The sequence below is a fragment of the Mauremys reevesii genome, linkage group 16 (genome assembly GCF_016161935.1).
Source record: "Mauremys reevesii isolate NIE-2019 linkage group 16, ASM1616193v1, whole genome shotgun sequence".
Classification (NCBI taxonomy): Eukaryota; Metazoa; Chordata; order Testudines; family Geoemydidae; genus Mauremys; species Mauremys reevesii.
This window is the reverse complement of record NC_052638.1, coordinates 14,177,003-14,194,116: the sequence shown is the minus strand read 5'-3', so window position 1 is coordinate 14,194,116 and position 17,114 is coordinate 14,177,003. Positions and strand designations below refer to the sequence as shown.

General features: G+C 39.3%; 1 long non-coding RNA gene across 2 annotated transcripts in view; it reads left to right on the top strand.

Moving 5' to 3' along the window:
* Window positions 1-5,861: 5,861 nt before the first annotated feature.
* Window positions 5,862-17,114, top strand: part of LOC120384792 — a 30,153-nt gene continuing 18,900 nt past the window's right edge. For both annotated transcript variants that reach the window (XR_005589112.1, XR_005589111.1), the window contains exon 1: window positions 5,862-5,923. This is a non-coding gene — a long non-coding RNA (uncharacterized LOC120384792). The remainder of the gene's footprint in view (window positions 5,924-17,114) is intronic.

Sequence of the window (17,114 nt, the reverse complement as noted above, 5' to 3'; positions counted from 1 at the left end):
TAAGGTTGGAACCCCATTTTTAATAATCATGAGACTAAATTAAAGCACCATTCAAATATTGGCATGCTCCTATCAACACAGAGATCAAAACTCTATTTGGGTGCTAACGTAAGCAGAAGGAAGTGATTTCTCACACTTGGGTAGTCAGAACCTCGCCCATCAAGCCATAAAGAATGGGAGAGTGGTCATAGCTCTCTTAAGAGTCATGATGACCTGTGTCCTAGTTTCTAAACTGTGCCTATAATAGCTGAAACCTCCTGAGCACTGTACTTCTCACCGCCTCCACATACTCTATATCTAACTAAAGCATCCACAGCTGCAAGAAGCACACCACTATTTCCCTGAACTAATTGATTGGCAATTTCTGTCACATCCTCAATCCTTTTGCTCTGACTCAGTGCTCATAGCTCTATTGCTTTGGTAGAAGTGGCTGTAGTTATCAGTATGTCTCTATTCTTATTTTGCTGCAGAGATTCTCCCATGGTTCCCCTGACTCGTATAATTCCATCATCTGAAACACCTTCAGTGGCATCTAGTGTATAAAATCTGTGGGACACTTGCTATTTCTCTCTCTCCTAATGGGCAACTCAATTTCTTTTGCCACCTGTCTTTTAAGACAGCAAGAATCTGCTTTTGTTAGAGCCCTCCTGTAATCCCTTTTAGGAAAGTGAAACATTTGAGTTCTTTAGGCTTTTCAAGCCAACAACTCACTTTGTTCGTCTGATTTACGGTGAGAAAGCACTTACTGCAGTTTACACCATTCCTGTTCTCGCTCTTAGTTTCACTGGGAAAGTCATTGTATAAGGTGACAGCATCATCCTGCCTGTGATAAAGATAGATGGATATATTGCTATATCAATCTATACATACACATATAAATATAAAATTGTACAAAAGGACATAAGTAGCAGTAATGAGATGGAATTAAGCAAATGGAAAGTTAGACTGTATATAAGGAAAAAAATCTTCTCAAGTGAAATGGCAGAAGCTCCATTGCTTAACTGGTCCATACAAACCAATAAACAATCTTAATAGAGAATAACTTTTCATTGGCAAAAAGAGGGACAAGCCAGCCTATTAGGTCTTTCCCCTAGCTAACTGCTAGGATTATATGAGTTAAAACATGGCCTAATTTTACTCTCTCTCTCTCTCTCTCACACACACACACACACACAGAGCTCATCAAAATATAAAACAATATGATTGCATTACAATCTGAAATACATGTTTCCCCCAGACAAGAGCCAGTAAGCCTCCCTCACAAGCTGATGTTCCCTTCGTATTTATAAATGGCCATTTAGCCAGGACCGATTCAAGAAATGAGGCCCTCATTCAATTGTGGGCCAATCTAGCCAAAGCCCTCACCTTAGTCAATCTTACAAAGGAGCTCCTGTCGAACATCAGACAGTGTTGGGGCTAGAGTTCATTTCAATGGGGACTAGGGGTTGGTGTGGAATAGGGAGCGTGAGTATGTGTTTGTGTTTAAGGAGTTAGGAAATCAAACTTTCATGTCTAACAGGAGGACACACGGGGGAGTCCATGATGTCTCCCTGTAAGGGACAAGACATAACCTGACTCCCTGAGATGCTCTGGTTATCGCCACAGAGACCTTTGGATGCTCTAAGTTGTGATACTGAAGCATGAGCAGTAATCATCACACTTGCTCTGGAAGGCAATGTGCTTTGGGTACCACAGAGCTAAAAGTTTGTAAATGTCTGTTCGGCCCTGATTTTAACAAATCCTTCTCCCAAATACTATGATCAACAACAGTTCTTGTACTGGTATTTGAATCACATGCACCATACTGTAGCAAGCCACATATATTTCCTATAATTGTCTTTGAAATACGAAGCACTATTTAATGTAAGCCATTAGCGTTCCAGTATGTACAGAGTATTATAGACTCATAGGGCAGGTCTACACTAAGAATGGGGGTCGAACTAGGGTACGCAAATTCAGCTACGTGAATAGCGTAGCTGAATAGAACGAACCCTAGTTCGAACACTACATTGCCCCGCGCGCCGGAACCGAACGAAAACTCCTCTCGTCGACTCCTCTGCTAACTCCAGCTGCCGAGGGAGTGACCGGAGTTCGATTTCCGAGTTCGAACTCGAACTCAACTATCTAGCAGCGATACAGCAGTTCGGTTCGAGAAATCCGAACTCACCGCGTCGACCTGCGCGGTAAGTGTAGACTAGCCCATAGACTCAGACTTTAAGGTCAGAAGGGATCATTATGATCATCTAGTCTGACCACCTGCACAACACAGGCCACAGAATCTCACCCACCCACTCCTGTAACAAACCCCTAACCTATATCTGAGTTATTGACATCCTCAAATCGTGGTTTGAAGACCTCAAGGTGCAGAGAATCCTCCAGCAAGTGACCCGTGCCCCACGCTGCAAAGTATTGCTCTGCTGTTGCTACTTAAATGCATTCCCTCAACCTATCATAGGCATCTCACTCCAGCTATGGTGCAGTCTAAATGGTCATTTAATGATCCCATGGCATTTTTCACAAAATCTCAGTGTCATAATCATATTTTGGATCAAATCCCAGCAATCCTTCTTACTGGTGCCAGGCCAAAAATAATTTCTGTAGGGTTATTGATACCGAATAATTGCTCAGTCCCACCCCAGAGATGGCTGCATTTCAGTGGTGGATGAACCTTTCTCAAAATGTCCAGCAATGCTGGTTAATCTATAGCATGATGATGGCTGGCTATCTTGGTAGAAGAATCATTATTCCACATTAAGAGTAAATGGAGGAAGATCAAGAGGTATTAAAAAACAGGAAACTGGCTGGCTGAGAATGTAGGGTAAGCATTTCTCATGTACATGATGAGATCACTGCAAAGAAAAGTAGTGGTATCTCCACTTATTTACTGTTGTGGTAAGAAAGCTGAGTATGGAAATGTGACATACATATACTCAACAGATCTGCCTCCCTGGACTGATCCTCATGTGCAATCCTTATTGAAGTCAATGGATGTTCTGTGCATATTGGGCTTTCAAGAGTACACCTGCTGTGGGTATTCAGAGTTCATATGCAATTACATTTTTTGGAGGTTGGGGGAGGAAGCACTTATATTACTTAAGCATCAGCATACGTCCCACCCACCAGGCACCAGACCAACATGGTTAAAATCTCTCCCTACCACCACCATGAACACACATTACCAGTAGAACAATTTCACCCTCAAACCTCCATCAACATTGACTTAAGCAGACGGGCTGTGCAATGTGCCTGGAAAACAAACAGATTTAGGTGACTTTGCACTACTGTGTCTGCGGGTTGGGGGACAGAGAGAGGAGATAGAATTTCAAAGGAAAAGGGACTTACCTGGGTAGTGCTTTGCCAGCAGCCTTATACTGAGGGGGGTCTTTGTCAAGTGCTCCTACTGATCTCCCATGTGGAAGCTTGTCATATGCTCAGAGTTGCTCTACTGGGTAGGCAGGTCTGAGGGCTTTAGGGTGTTGGTTATGCGACCTCTAAACACCCCTTGGTACAGATAGTAAGTGCAGATCCTGAATCACAAGTCAAATGTGCTCATGGCACACTGCTTATCAAGAGGGCTTTATATACTCCTATTAGCTCCGCAGAGTCACCAAACCAAGGGAGAATGAGCTAGTCAGCTGTGCAGAGGGAAAAGTCTTGAGCCACAGTTAGGAGGTTCTGTCGTGTTGCCTTGGCAATCAATCAGTACGTGCGCTCTGTTATTCTGATAGGGGTCACAGGCTGAATGCCTAGCCTAGGCCCCAGAAGTCCTTGGGTAGGCACCTAAATATGTGGCCTGATTTTAATCTTATTCTACTGATATCTTAGGTACTTATAAGGCCCCCATTACCATAGAATCTCACAATCATTTTAGAACATTAGAACTATCAGAACATTCCTGTGAGGTAGGGAAATTATCCCCATTTTTATAGCTGGGACCCCAGGGCACGGAGAGGCTAAGTAACCTGAAGTCACAGGTGAAAGTGTGAAGCCGTGTAGGGAGGAGAAAATTGAACCCAGGTCACTCATGAATCACAAGCTAGCACCCTAACCATTGGGCCAACCTTCCTCTCTTACGCACGCCTCCTGATTGCCAGGATGGCTATCAGTTACACAGGGTTTTTGCTGAATGTGGGAATATTCCATTCAGCCACATTACTCACCATGGCTATTTCCATAGTTTTCTTTCCCTCTGCACAGCACAGTGGGGGTAGAGAAGCAGAGCAACTAAAAATGTCACCTCTGCCTTGCCCTTTAAGAAGAGGTATGCCAAAGGGCGGGGGTTATTGTTTTTAGAAAGCTTTGCCTCATCAAATATTCAGAAGGAAAAACAAGATTGATGTTGGTCAGTTGCTCACAGTTCATGTTATTCCACTGCTTGCCAAAAAAAATTGCTAGGACGATTTTCCAAGTCCTTTTTCTAAAAATAAAGAGTAAAAAGGCAAAAAAGTCTAAAACTCTAAGCTGGAAATTATTACTATGTATTTACCATGCTGAAAAATAACTTTTCAAAATTCTAAATACCACAATCAAACTCTTGGTGCACTTTTAGAAACAGGAAAAAAATAAGCTTAAATCCCAAATATAGTATAGAAGTAAAGATCAAACTTACTCAGCAACAAAAAGGTTTCAAGTGTGTTTCTGTCACCAAGTACTTGTTTTGAGAGTGAAATCTGCTAATATAATGATGGTAAAGTGACCATATGAACATTTCAGTCTGACAGCATTTGGGGGAATCCTCACACTAGTAGAAAAGACTGCAGGAAAAAAGATATTGAGGAAAAACTTGTTAGGAGATGAGATCAGGAGAAGAGAGAAATAACTGGTGTGAAGACTTGATTTCAAAATATACTGAAATGATCTCACACCTTATAAATTTGTCTGATTATTAAAATATGAGTGTTTTGGAGAATCCCAGTCTACTTTCTGCTTATTGGCTCTGGCTTGCAATAGCAAAGTGAAGCTATTTTTGTGCTCTCAACTAAATCTATTTATACACCAACAATGAGTAGTTTTCTGTACTGATGTCCTTTCAGCTACTCAAAATAAATCCGCCTTTCTGGGTGAGGTATGTTAGCAACCATTACAGTGATAACTCCAAAAATAAAAACTGTATATTAAAAGCAAGATTCTGTTCCCAATTACATACAAGTGCCAGTGACTTACTGAAGTCACTCTTGAATTGCATGAACATAAATGGCATCAGAATCTGGCTCCATATCTTTTAAATTAATGTTTTCACTGCTGACAAAATATGGAATGTTAACAGTCCAAATTTTAGAATGACGTATCTTGAATTGTGTGTGAAGGACTTCATTTCAGCAGCTTGCAGGCGCATTGCCAGCCATACATATTAAGACATAGCTATTCTTGAGTCCCTCCCCACCCAGGAAAAGACAATGAAATTATTCTATCAAGGCTCAAGACAGAAGTAGACCCTTTTCTTCTTGAATTTGTCTACAAGATTTCTCTCCTTCCCCAAAAGGACATATCCAGAATGGTTATGGTAACAACTTAGAATTTGTTGGATCTACTGAAAAGTGGGGAAAAAAATCAACTTAATAGAGCCCTTCAGTAGAATTACAGATAGAGAAATGTGAATGTCTGAATCTACAGGGATCAACTCATATTGACATCTCATAGCTTGGTCTGTCTTTTAAGGTAAATTATGTGCTCCTGTTTTGCAGTTACGTAGGGCCTAATTTAGGGTCCACTTAAATTGACAGGATTCTTTGGATTGACTCCAATGGATTTTGTATCAAGCCCTTAAACAAATTCTATTACTTACTATGTTTCTGGCCAAAAAGAATGTGCTGATGCTGTTTAAATAAAATAGAATGTTGAATTTACTGTCAGTTGAAAAAGTACTTTGGTGGGCTGTGTTCATGTGATTCAGTCCTCATGAGTGACCTTTGCACAATATAAGGTAATAAAGATGAAGCATCATCTGTTCATAAACATCTGAAAAATATGAACATATGCAGATCTTGAAAAGAATTTCCCCGGAATCTTATTGATAGGGATAAATAAACCATGGGGTGTATTTTGTGAAGGAGTTCATACAGTTTTCAGATCAGCTGCATGAACACAATCTCATATTCTGTAGCTCATCTAGATACTAGTAAAACTGAACAGAATAGACCTCAGGTCTCAGATGTTTGCTCATTTTCCAGGAAAGGGACACTTATAGCATATGTGTCCAATAGTAAATTGGTGGTCTCACAATTTTTTATCCAAACATGTTATTTCATATAGTTATATTTCTCAATCTGTAGTTCTACAGAAGAGCTCCAAAAAGGGTGCTTTGCCCATCCTAGGGGCAATCAGTGGGTCTTCCTGTGCTGGCAACTACGGTAATCAGGAATAACTAGAAACACCTCTCAGGTCTAATTTTCAGCTTGGTTGACTACAGAGGGAGAAAGGCAGCAGTTAAAATAAGGAGGAGGGTATGGTGGTGAGCAGCTGCCCGTCCTCTGCTTTAAGCAGAGGGGAGCTTCTGTACACTCTGGTTTGAATTAGTGCACGTGTATGCTCCAGTTGGCTGCAGTGGTGAGAGCTCCCCCTGCTGGTTCAATCTACTTTCACCACTGAAGACGTCGTACCATTTTCTTTACCTAGTTCCTGCAATTTTGTAATGTAGCTTTGATGAACCTCCTACCAGCTTAGGGCCTGATCATGCTCCATTATCAGCACACAGAGATCCTTCTTGCCCAGAAATTACCCTTCCCTTGCACAAAAGTATGTGTTTGTGTGTGTGTGGGGGGGGGGAAAGGAATGTTGAGGGGTTCACCTCCATGGACCTGTCCCCCCTTCCCAGGAAGTTATCTGCATGGGCTGAGAATAGGCCTGTATTGAGTGGAGTTAGAACTAAGGGGGAAAACTCTCTCTCTCAACACCCCTGCACAGATTTATTGGGAAAAGTAATGGACTATGTTATCTGTTTTTTGAAGCCCCTGCCTCTTTTTAGAGGAAGTTCCTAAAGAGGGTGGGAACAATTGGGGGGGGGGGAGAGAAGTGATTACCACAAGGGGATTCTTTCTTGGTTTTCATCACCCTTCTATATAGGTTCTTAGGTCATGGTTATCACTCTGAGCACCCTTAGACCCCCTCCTCTAGGTTTTACTGTGTACAAGGATGAGATCCAGCCACTGACTGGTATAATGGAGATCAAGACTTGGTTATAGGCTTCAATGGCTGATGCACCCCTTGACTAATAAATTGATTAAAAAGATGCAAGAAGAACCACTCTTAGTCCACAGTTTCCACTCTGTTGGCAAGCTAACCATTACCCTAAGTCCACCGTTGTCTGAATTACTTTCCAAGCCTCTAACACAATTCTAATTTACTATGTGCATGTCTTTAAAAAGAAAAATTGTTATAATGATGGCTAAAGAGAGCTGAAATCCCTGGGGGAGCATCACGTGCTCACATCAGGAAACTGACCACCTTAGTTAAAAGTTAAATGTTTGACATGAACTAAAGTCATAGAAAAATATGATTCAGTCTTTCAGCGACTAGTGTTTATGAAAGCTTGAAAGAGCTGAAAGCCCAGTATGATTTATATCCTGGGAATTAGTATGCAACTTTAAACATGTTCTTTTTTCAAGTTCGTCTTGTCATCCGTAGATAAATATAGATTAGGACAAACCAAAATAAATGGGTGGGTAATAAAATCCACAAAACTAACCATAATGGAAGAGTTTGTCCCTCTATTCAACAGCAAAAACAGCAACTTACTTGGTTTAAATAGCTAGTTGGGGTAAAATAAGTATTATTGGAGAGGAACATTTAGCCAGTATGATACAAACAAGTCAAAAAATAGCCAGAGTACAACCACATAAAATAAAACTTTGACCAGATTTAAATATAATTGGTCACCCACCCATGTTTTTGGATTCCTATTATTATAGCTTAGGAGGCTTTGTAATATACCTTTGGAGAAAGTCAAGCTATTTCCCTGGGTTTCTAACCTTTGCACTTCAGTAAGATGATCCTCTGAGAATGTTGCTGTATATGACTAAAAAAATAGAGCTGCTTTATTCATAGAGGTGCACCAGCAACCACCACTTCCCAGAAGAAACTTACAAGACAGTTCATCACCACCCGTGTCTCCAGCTTTGTTTGCTCATGTATTTTGAGGGAAATATGAGGGCGAGGCTAACTTTTATATGTTGAACCATAATGAGCAATTCTATTTTCAGTATCTAAAACAGAACTCAAATATTTATTTATGCCTCGTCACTGGGGAAGATTGACCATACAACATCCCATTATATTTCCAATTATACAATTAATATGACTAAATCTAATTATTACAGTATTTATACCTTGAGCTGCTGAATACATTTCCTCCTCAGCACAATGTGTGTATTTAACAATGTTACATAGGACAATAGATTAGAAAAGAGTTAATTTTTATATGGGAAATGTCCCTCCAGCATCCCTCCACCCCAATTTTCTCCTCTTTAGTCCCTTTCATCCACAGTAACCTCTCCACACACGTTGTGACCCTCTCTCTGACCAAGGCAGGCTAGACTTGGATTTCTCCTGATCCCAACAACATTGCCCGTAACAAAGTGCAAAGCAAAACTAAAAGCTCTCTTGTCTCCAGGAGTGGGCAGATTCACTCCATGGTATTCCAGAGAGCTTGGTACAAGATAAGGACTTGAACTTGGTTCCACAAGGTGGCACTGAAGTACTCTGCCATTCAATGTCTACCAAGCTGACTCCACTGGATATGTTCCAAGAACTAGGATTACCACACATAACCCATTCTCACACGTGGAATTTTCTACTGCAAGCCTTGCAACGCATCTGGGTAGTTGAAGAGACATCCTATGAAACTTTACAAAGAACAGGAATCTTTAATCATTGGGACAAAACATAAATTATAAGATAGAGACAAAGAATGTCGCTCTCTCTCTCTCACACACACACACACGCACATACATGTTTAGTTCAATATTGCTCTTTTAAAAAATTATAATTGCACATTTGAAGAAAGGATTCTGTTAACTTTCTCCTGCCCCTAATCTCTGCCTATTGTTTCTCCCTAGATTGGGAGATCTTCAGGTAGTGATCATCTTTTCTTTAATGTTTAGAAAGAGCCTACCAAATCACAAGCATTGCCGTAACAATGTATTAAATAATAGCATCCCATTTTAACATTGTGGATTTGAAAGCTCAAATCAAACCCTGACTTTTTATTTGCTTTTTCATTCATCCATCTCCTAAACTTAACCAATTCAGTGCTTAAATTTAGAAAATGCTTGAAAAGTCTCCATGTCAAGTTACTTCCAAAGAAACCAGGTACGTAGCTATTTGTCTTTGGAGGTAGCAGAGAAACGGATGAATGGTTGCTACAACTAATTTGACCTGCTGTAGATGTTATTGGTCTTTGGTTGGGATATTCACTGACAAAATATTTTAACTGATAAGAAGGGATTTCAGAAAGGAAGGAACATTGATTATGGGATATTCTAATTACTCAGCTGTTCAATGCAATAGCAGTTCAGTTAAAGCGGGGGGCGGGTGGGAGAACATGCTCCAGAATACAGAACTGCTATCTCGTTAATTTTGTTGAACAACCAGTCACAGACAATCCTTAATGCAGTCCTAGGAAATGAGCCAAATGTGATAAATGAAGTTGATCTTGGGGAGCATCTCAGAAGCATTGATTAGCGATATGCAAACTGCATAAGATGAGATGGTTTGCTTTGGTTTGGAAAACTCTTTCTCCAGCTTCACCATGAAGTTTGGGTACTTATACAAACCTTTTGACTTTTTTCCTTTGGTGCCCATTCTCTACATCCCATTCTTTCCAAACCAACCTTGTCCTGCTCTCTCTCTAGGCCCATTCTTTACTTTTCCTGATCTGCATAACTCCTCCTCCTCTGACTCGAAATGGCTGCCTTCAATCCCCAAACTGCCTCTTCCCAGTTCTAAGGAGGTCCTTTAGTTTTGTGATGCTAAATTGAAGAAGGGCGTCAAGATTTGTATTCTTTCTGATGTGCTCTTACAGGCTGCTCTACAGTCAAACATCATATAAAGCATGTGCCATAGCTGGATCCCAATTGCTAAAGACTATATCACCCACTCCTTGCACTTATTAGAAGGATGCTCTAGTCTCCAGCTGTCTGAAGACAACACACAGGTTAGCTTGGTCAGGAGACTATTGTAGGGCCAGGAATGGAGAATATATATTTTGAACTAAAAATGGTTTCTAGTACAGTTCAAATGGAGATATGGTGACGGTCTGTTCTTTAACCTACTTCAGCCATTTGTAGTAGCTGAACCCCTTGATGGCTAGATTTGAAATTCTCAAGGTGGTTTATAGTTGAGGAAGCCACATAATCTTTGACTTTAAGAAAGCACACTTGAAAGGAACATGAGTTTCCTTAGAAAAGTTGCTTGAAATTCCATAAAGTGCAGGGTCTCACCGTTAAACATAAAAGTCAAGGTGATGCTAAGTCAATTTATAATGAGTCTTCCGTTTGTAGTTTTTTTAAATAATGAGCTTGTAAATCATTAATAATCAGATGAAAACATTTAAAGCATTTACATGAAATATTTACATTTATAACAATGAGTTTGAAGTGCATTATCACCAGAGGAGAGAAAATGGTACTCAAGTAGAGTGTAAACTTATTGCTGCTGAATGTATGAACCCCTTTTTGAACTCATTAGAACTGCATTTGTTTTATAAGTTTTGGTGTTCACTGAACTGTATGGAGAATCAACTGAAGAAATGGGAGAGAGATTTCAGAGCTGGAGATGAAATGAATCCATGTTGCCTTCAGAGATCTAAAAGGGGAATGCAGGACAGTGTACTTAAGATGCAGAGTACTAAATAAATATATATGTAATAAGCAGGAGTTTTTATGCAGTATAAACAATTTAATAAGGAAACAATGTAGCATAATCCTATAATTATGGGTATAAAATAAAGCAAGGATAATTAGTGCAGTAAAGTTTTGTAGTAATTGCAGAGAATATTTAAATCAGAAAATAAATGGCCAGATTATTGTGAACTAGATTGATACCACTGACTCATTCATCTAGGCCATGGAGGCAGGTAGAATCAAACTGATGACATAGAAAAGGCAATTCCATATACTGAACAATTACAATCCCTGAAATTCCAAACTATTCTTCACCCTTCTCTCAGGCCATTGTTCTTTTATCTTTTTGACCATAGACAACAGATATTTGAATATTGTGGCCCAGATTCTGACATCTCTCTCATGCTGAGTACAATCATACTCCAGTCTTATTGGTAATCTCAGCAGAGAGTCCAAGGTATGAATGGGACAAGGAGATTGAACTAATCTCTTGCCTCTAGATGAAGTCCCTCCTCTCTAATAAGTAGAACTAAAATAAGTGTAAACAAAGAACATCAAAGTTACTACGTATTTTAGCAAGTGCATATTCAGCAGCTGTACGTGCATGATAGTTACTATTAAAGAGGGCCTCATCCTCCCTGACTGAACTAACCTCGTTATCTCTAGCCTGCTTCTTGCTTTTATTTATATATATATATATATACACACACACCTGCCCCTGGATTTCCACTACATGCATCCGACGAAGTGGGTATTCACCCACGAAAGCTCATGCTGCAAAACGTCTGTTAGTCTATAAGGTGCCACAAGACTCTTTGCTGCTTTTACTATTAAAGAAGAAATTCTTCTTACTGGAAATAGTTGAATAATCAAACATATCACGTTTAACATTAGCATTTTTCAACAACTGTTAATGAACAATTCTTTGGTGTTTGGTATCTGTTGGAACAAAGTATTTGAGAAATAACAGTAACATCAGTCAAAGAATTTATTCAATGAACAACTTTGGGGAGGTATTCAAACTCTTCCATTCCTTTCTTTAGAAACTCCAACTAGTCCCATTGATGTTAATTGGACTACTTATGTGAACAAGGATCAAGGTTTGGCTCTGAAGTCACAATTCTGCAGTCACTTAAGAATATGTGGAACTTAATTAATGGAAAGTTATGCATGTGATCAAATATTTGCAGAATTGTGGGGCTTTATTTATTGGAATAAGGAGGAAGAATTTCATTTGACTTCAGTGTTGGAATAACTTATTTATTTGCAAGGCCCACTGTGGTGGCATATATGCACACAAACATACTGACAGAACAATCTCTTGCTAAGCAAGACACCATTATCACAAACATTTCTTCTTTAGGCAAATGGCATGTGAACTGTCTGGCATAAAGCACCCCCATCCTTTCATGTGTTTATATGTGCTCCTGTATTTTTTACTTCATACATCTGATGAAGTGGGTTCTAGCCCATGAAAGCTTATGCCCAAATAAATTTGTTAGTCTCTAAGGTGCCGCAAGGACTCCTCGTGGTTTTTTGGTTTTTTTTTTTTTTGGTCTGGATGGGAATAACTGAATGACGCCACATCCAATGACTAAAGATCAACTGGGAGTATTGAAAGAGCATGTAGGAGTGTAGGGGAGAGCAGAGAGGGTATATTTTGGGGCTGTAAGAGAGAGTTATATGAGTCAGTCTGAGATTACCTCAAGTCCCTGCACACTCTTGCCTCCAGTGTGTAAAGAATGCAGGACTGATCTCCTAAACTAGATGGATTACTCTTCCTTGGATGAATCAGGCTAAGGTGAACTCAATCTACAAACTTGGTCACATGAGTAGGACATTTAAATCTTGCATTGGGATGCTCAAATTAGACATGCAAATAGCTGTTTTAGTCACCTAAAATGCCAAGTTTAGTATCCAAACATGGGATCTGGATGTTTTATTAAGATTCCCATATAGAATAATCTGGCTTGCAACATGCACACTGACACATTGATATTGTCCAGAGGAACTCTTTTGTAAACATTAATATGCAAATGATGCAATCATATTCCCATGGTTTAAACACAAAGAACAAATACAAGTATTTGCATACATATGTAATTATAAAAAGGAATTTATTTAGAGCATATTAAAACATACCAATAATTTTTCAAGAGATATGTTGAAAAAAATGTTTAGCATTTCCCAGGAAAATTTCAGTTTTTCATCAAAACAAACCAATTTTTTTTGACTTTCAAAAACCAACCCCCCCTTTTTTATTGCTGTATTTGTGTGTTTTCTTTTTCTGCAATAAAAAGAAAAACTTTTGTCAAAAATGACCAAATTTTCTTTTGGTTGAAAAGTCATTTTTACCAACGTATTTTAACAAGTAGTAGTTCTCTTTGACAGCGTAATGAGCTTTGTGGATAGGGTGGAATGAGCTTTGTGGATAGGGTTGAAGCAGTAGATGTGATATATCTGAACTTCAGTAAGGTGTCTGATACGGTCTCACATGACCGTCTCATAAACAAATTAGAAAATTCTAACCTAGATGGAGCAACTATAAGGTGGGTGCATAACTGGTTGGAAAACTCCACTTAGGAAGGCACAATCAGTAGCACACATACAAAATGGGAAACGACTGCCTAGGATGGCATGCTGTGAAAAAGGATCTGGTGGTCATAGTGGATTACAAGCTAATATGAGTCAACAGTGTAACACAGTTGCAAAAAAGCAAACACCTTAGCAGGAGTGTGAAAAGTAAGACACAAGACTCTGCTGTGCGCTGATTAGGCTCAGCTGAAGTATTCTATCCAGTTCTGGTTGCCACATTTCAGGAAAGATGTGGACAAATTGGAGAAATCCCAGAGAAGAGCAAGAGAATGATTAAAGGTCTAGAAAACATGTCCTATGAAGGAAGACTGAAAAAATTGGGTTTGTTTAATCTGGAGAAGAGAAGACCGAGAGGGGACATAACAGTTTTTAAGTACATAAAAGGTTGTTACAAGGAGGAGGGAGAAGAATTGTTGTTCTTAACCTCTGAGGATAGGACAAGAAGCAATGGGTTTAAATTGCAGCAAGGGCAGTTTAGGTTGGACATAAGGAAAATCTTCCTGTCAGGGTGGTTAAGCACTGGAATAAATTGCCTAGGGAAGTTTTGGAATCTCCATCATTGGAGATTTTTAAGAGCAAGTTACACAAATACCTGTCAGGGATGACCTAGATAACACTTAGTCCTGCCTTGAGTGCAGGGGACTGGACTAGAAGACTTCTTGAGGTCCCTTCCAGTCCTATGATTCTATGTTTGCTTGTAGAACTATTTTTAACACTGAAGTTTATCTACCAAAATTCCTTGACAGTGTTGAGCCAAAACATCAGCTGGTATAAATCAGAATAGCTCTACTAACTTCATTATACCTGCAGAAGATCTGGCCCATTGAGCTATATTATATAATTATAAGCACTATAATTACAGTTTAAATAGTCTAAGGAATAATTGGTAAGAAAATTATTGGATAAACTTACTGTCTTTCTGCTCAGAGAATATCCAGGAACAGTTACCATTATTTTATTTTTTTTGCATTATTTGGCTAATCAAATTTATTCGGCACATTTTAAAACTCTAATCTATAGGTTGATTGTCAGCTAAATGTTCAACTCTTGACATTCAAATCTAAAATTGATGGAAAATTGATATTTTTTTCCCCATGGACAATGACAAATGAAAAAAAATCACCTAGTCTATTTTTCATAGAAAGTTCCCACTTTACAGAAAAAAACAAAACCTGAACTTTAAAAAAAAATTATTTTCAGTAGCTGGAAAATTCTGTACGCTACTCCCCAAACTGATGATTTTAGGAGAGTACACATTTTCTGTAAAAACATTTAGTCAAAAACTCAATTTTCTGTCAAAGAAAAGTTTCAACAGAAGACTTTTGAACAGCATTATTCTAAAGTCTAGCTATGTTTCTTAGTTTTGACTGGTGAGAGAAGCCGTGTGGTATTGTTTTTTTGAACGTACAAGCATTTCTGGCAACAGCAACCATGTATTGGAATTTACGATTTTGTTTCTTGGTAACAGTAATGTATACTACTGACATTGTTTCTGTAATGACTTGTATCAGTAAAACGTGACCAAACAAATGTTCCAGGAAAGTAAACCAACAAGGGGCAAAAACAGTGCCAAAGTAGATTCATTTAAAAAAAAATAATCAAGCAAATATTTGTGAATTTATTTGCAGTATTCATTCAGTTCTAGCTTTAAATTCAAGATCTGGAATAAGTTTATTATACAAATGATCTAATGACAGCTCCAGGACTTCAGGAAAATTTGCAGGATGTGTGGCTCAGGCAAGGGGCAAGGTGACGTAGAGGGAAGAATAGACCATTGGAGCTGGAGCTCAGTTTATATAAGCTTTCCTTTCCCACGTCCCTATCATGTAGGGTTTTCTAAGGATGCTTCGGGGCTTGGACAGCAGACTGACCTGCTGTGGAGCTGGTGTTCAGACTGTCAGTGTGCAGCAGGAGTGCTGAAATAATTTTTATAGTGGGGGTGCTGAAAGTGGAAGCCATGTATTTGGTTGTTATAACTACTTCAGGACTGGGGGTGCAGTACCTAGTTCCCAGCACCCCATGTCTACAGGTCTCAAAGCTCTGGACACTCTAAAAGGGTTTAAATGCTACCAGGTATGGAAATCAAATATTTGAATATGTGATAAGAAATCTTTTTGCCCACTCCTAAGTCCTTCTTCTAGACACTGTGTTTGCTTTTAGGCCAACTAATTTGGCAGTCTCTGCTGAATTCCTCTAAACAGCAGCTCATCACAAAACCAGAAGAGAATAGTGTATTTTACCACACCCAACCTCTTTGGCGAGGTGGGGACAAGCACTGACAATGCCTGCATTGTATCTTTTACCATATAAAACACCCAATCTGTGTGAGTATTGCAGTTGGGAACCTGCAGTATGGAGAAATTGACGTTAGCTATCTCCATTGTAACAGGCTGTCATCTTTCAGCACAGACCAGCCATTAATCATCCAACAATCATTCATTCATCCTTCCAATGAAGCATTAAACTGTGGCCCTTTCTGCCTGTCTCTGGTGATGATCCAGGTGGAATTAGAAATCCCAGTGTGCTTTTCAAAAAGAACGGGATCACCCAGGTGACCCTTCATAATAAAAGAAAAAACTATTTCCGTTTTCCATAGCTACATGTAAGCGATTGCTGAGTACATAATAGGCACCACATTTACCTCCACAGCTGCTGCTCCACCAGCATTTAACTGGTTCATCTGTACAGTGGTTTGGGATACCCTGAGTTTGAGAAATGCTATGAAGTCAGATTCCTTTATCACTTACAGAACCTGGACACATTCTCAACCAAAATTGCATAGTGCACCTGTGATTCATTTACAAGGATTCTCATCTTAATGCAGCAATCTGAGCTACATGCCTTCATCTCCATGCACTGAGAGGAGTGGATATGCTAAAAATCACTAAGCACACATGAGCAGCAATAATGGGTGGAAGTCACAAAACGTGCACAAATCTTCCCTGTTTGTCAAGTCTTGTGTGTAATCTTGTGTGAATTAATGTACTCTGGGCTAGTTGACTTCTCATTCTTCCTTTTGGGCCTGCTAGATGTAAAAACATTTTTAAGGGGCCCACCCAATTATTTTCTTAACTGAATTAAATTTTGTTTGGACATATATTGCTTTCAAGTTATCACAATAATAAATATAATGATAATATAATACAGCCATGTGAAGTTCTACTTACTTTGGGCAAGTAATATTTCTAATGAACTATTTATTATCTATGGCCCTGATCCTACATATACTTGGACCCATATTCCAGAAAGCACTGAAGCACTTGCATAAGTCCACTTTTCAGACTGTTTAAGGGACTTATGCTGCGGAAAGTCAATGAGATTTGGGTGCCTGACTCCTGGAGGCTATTTTTGAACAACCCAGAAGAAGGCACTTCAAGCTCATGCTAAGCCTATGCTTTCCTGAGTTAGTGCCACAGTGGATGTACTCATGTGAGTGAATTTATGCATTTAAGTGTTTGCAAGACCAGGGCAGAGGGATGTTATATCAAGCTAACCACCATGCTATCTGAGTGGTAAATGGAGGAGAGAGGTCTGAATAGGTTTTGTAAATTTGCATGACAATTTCACAACTCTGTGTAGTATTAGAACAACACTCTATGGGGGGGAGGGGTAAAAGGAGACTGGAAGTAGAGGGACAGGTGAAGAAAAAGTTAGAGAGACATACAAGTATGTATTACTCTT